The 3,346-nt window shown below is 38.9% G+C and overlaps 1 pseudogene; it reads left to right on the plus strand.

Annotated features, from left to right (window-relative positions):
* The first annotated feature begins 807 nt into the window (after positions 1-807).
* On the plus strand, positions 808-1,612 carry LOC116463253 (microtubule-associated protein RP/EB family member 1-like; annotated as a pseudogene).
* Positions 1,613-3,346: the final 1,734 nt, after the last annotated feature.

Here is a 3,346-nt window from a genome sequence, read left to right on the forward strand (position 1 = left end):
CTCAATAAATCCTGAATCCCTTTTCTAATCCTTTGTGCTCCAGGACAAAGTCCTTTATTGTGGCCTTTCCTCTCCATCTCCCTCCTCCTCTCATGCTCATAACTTTTTGTTGTTGTTTACTGACAATTTTCACTCATTTTTATATCCAGAACCTGGCTCCTCTCTCTTCTTTCTGACACCGATAATTAACCTTTATCTCTAACATTTTCACCATTTCTCTACTCTCAAAATAAAGGCTCTCATATTAAATAAAATATTAAAGGAATGAAAATTTAGTTTTAACACAACTGAATCCAGTTAGTAATTAGTTTACATTTTTATTTTGGAACAATTTCAAACTTTGTGCAAGTTGCAAAAATAAAGTCTCCCTTGTACAGTTTTAAAAATTACTAGCTTATTTCCTTTATGATATTTCTCTCTCTCTCATATGTATATATTGTATGCATATGTGTGTATGTATGTTCAGCATGTGTATAATATGCATTTCTTTCTTTAATGTATGAGGCTAGTTTTCGGGAATTATTACATTTTAACCTTTAAATATTTAATTATCATTAGCTAAGAGTAAGAAGATTTTAAAAAATAGCTACAATAAAATTATAAAGGGCAGGCACGGTGGCTCACGCCTGTAATCCCAGCACTTTGGAAAGCCTAAGTGGGTGGGTCATGAGGTCAGGAGTTCAAGATCAGCCTGACCAACATGGTGAAAACCCATCTCTATTAAAAATACAAAAGGGCGGGGTCTGGCACTTTGAACGAGATGAAGAAACTAGAGCCAGGTGAGGGCAGTGGACGCGAGAGCCGAAGATGGCAGTGAACGTATACTTAACGTCAGTGACCGGTGATAACCTAAGTTGTCATGACGTGCTGGCCTGAATCAATGAGTCTCTGCGGTTGAATCTGACAAAGATCAAACAGTTGTTCTCAATATCCATAAACTGGATGTTGTCAGTGTACGGACATGCTGTTCCCTGGCTTCATTGACTTGAAGGAAGTGAAATTCCAAGCTAAGCTAGAACATGAGTACATCCAGAACTTCAAAATACTACAAGCAGGTTTTAAGAAGCTGGGTGTTGACAAAATAATTCCTGTTGACAAATCAGTAAAAGGAAAGTTTCAGAACAATTTTGAATTTGTTCAGTGGTTCAAGAAGTTTTTTGATGTAAACTATGATGGAAAAATCTATGACCCCGTGGCTGCCAGACAAGGTCAAGAAACTGCAGAGGCTCACTCCCTCGTTGCTCCAGCTCTGAATAAACCTAAATTCTAGCAATGCAACTTCCCAGAAGCCTATCTCAACACAGAGAACTGCTGTGGCTCCTAAGGCTGGCCCTGGTGTGTTGTGAAAGAATCCCGGTGTGGGCAATGGGGACGATGAGGCAGCTGAGTTGATGCAGCATGTCAGTGTATTGAAATTTACTGTTGAAGACTTGGAGAAAGAAGGATTTCTACATCGGAAAGCTACGGAACATTGAATTGATTTGCCAGGAGAATGAGGGGGAAAACAACCCTGTATTGCAGAGGACTGTAGACATTCTGTATGCCACAGATGAAGGCTTTGTGATACCCCATGAAGGGGGCACACAGGAGGAGCAAGAAGAGTATTAACAGCCTGGACCAGCAGAGCAACATCCGAATTCTTTACTCCAAATCATATGCTTAACTGTAAAATACTTCCTTTTATTATCCTTAGAGGACGCACTGGTTTCTTTTCATAAGCAAAAAGTACCTCTTCTTAAAGTGCACTTTGCAGACGTTTCACTCCTTTTCAAATAAATTTGAATTAGGAGCGTTTACGTTATAGCAGAGCAGTATTAACATCTAGTTGGTTCACCTGGGAAACAAAGAGGCTGACCTTGGGGCTCACCGTGCGGATGAGGGTCACACTGAGTGCTGGAGAAGGTGTTGTGTAATATGCTGAGGCGGCGACCTCAGTGGAGAAATGGAAAGACTGAATTGAATTTTAAGCTAATGTGAAATCAGAGAATGTTGTAATAAATAAATGCCTTAAGAGTATTTAAAATATGCTCCCATATTTCAAAATATAAAATGTAACATGACAGGGGATTTTGTGTTTGACGTTGTATCTGGGAAGGAAGCACCAGACCTTGGAACCTTTGGAACTTGCTATTACAAGTCTTAGAGGGCTGCTTGAATCCTCGTAGGCCTAGGCTTTGGTCTAAAAGGAACATTTAAAAAGTTGCCCTGTAAAGCCATTTGGTGCCATTGACCAATTGCATCCCTGCTAAAAAGCAAGACGCATTGTTGACTGGATAATAGAGGATGTGTTTCAGCCCTGAGATGTTCGAAGTGAAGAGCTTGGTTTTCATTGAGCATTTCTGTGTTTTTGCAGTTATCCCCGAAATTTCCATGTATTATGTTTTTGGGGAAGTGAGGTGTGCCCAGTTTCTTTAACCTAACAACTGCTTTTGGGGACTTGCCCACATCTCTGGGATTTTAATGGGGATTGTATCCCATTTTACCGTCTTTTAGGTTTACATTTACCATGTTTCTCTTCTCTGCTCCCCTTGCCCACTGGGGATGGCTCTTTGGCTCCTTGAAGTTTGCTGTTTAGAGTCGGAAGTGTAGTAGGCAGGTGACCATGCTGCAATTTCTTTCTGGATCTCTGGCAAAGGGAGTGGTCAATGAAGGCCATTGTTACCTTGGGATCTGCAAGACTGGGGTGTTTTCGGTATCTGCTGTCCACAGCTCTCCACTGTAATCTGCATACTTTGCCAGTGCACTAATCTCTTTGGAGATAAAATTCATTAGTGTGTTACAAAATGTTAATTTTCTTTTGCAGAAAATACAGTACTGTGTCTGAATTAATTATTAATATTTAAAATATTTCATTCTTTAACTTTACCTCATTTGCTTTTCCCACAGTCTTTTCAGTTCCTTTGTTTGGCAGTATTCTGCAAAATGTGTCTCACCCACTACTGAGATTGTTCAGCCCCTGATGTATTTGTATTGATTTGCTTCTTGCAAATCAATGCAATTGGTAGCTTGTCCTAAAATGTGTGTAGAAAGCAAGCATTTTCTGATAAAATAGTTGTGTAGTGCGTTCTCTGGGTGGAATTCATAGGAAAATCCAGAATCAGTGATTAACAATGCCAAAAAATGCAAGTAACTAGCCATTTTTCCAATGACAGTGGTGCTATTTCTCTTTTGTGGCCTTTTAGACTTTTGTTGCCATAATATTACACTTTTTGGGAACCCATTTTCCACCTGGTCTTTCTTGATGGGGTTTTTTTTCGACTTTAAACAGTTTCTAAATAAAATTCTGTATTTCAAGAGTTAAAAATATATATATATATATATATATATATATACATATATAAAAATT

This window comes from Hylobates moloch, unplaced genomic scaffold, assembly GCF_009828535.3.
Source record: "Hylobates moloch isolate HMO894 unplaced genomic scaffold, HMol_V3 SCAFFOLD_30, whole genome shotgun sequence".
NCBI classification, from domain to species: domain Eukaryota; kingdom Metazoa; phylum Chordata; class Mammalia; order Primates; family Hylobatidae; genus Hylobates; species Hylobates moloch.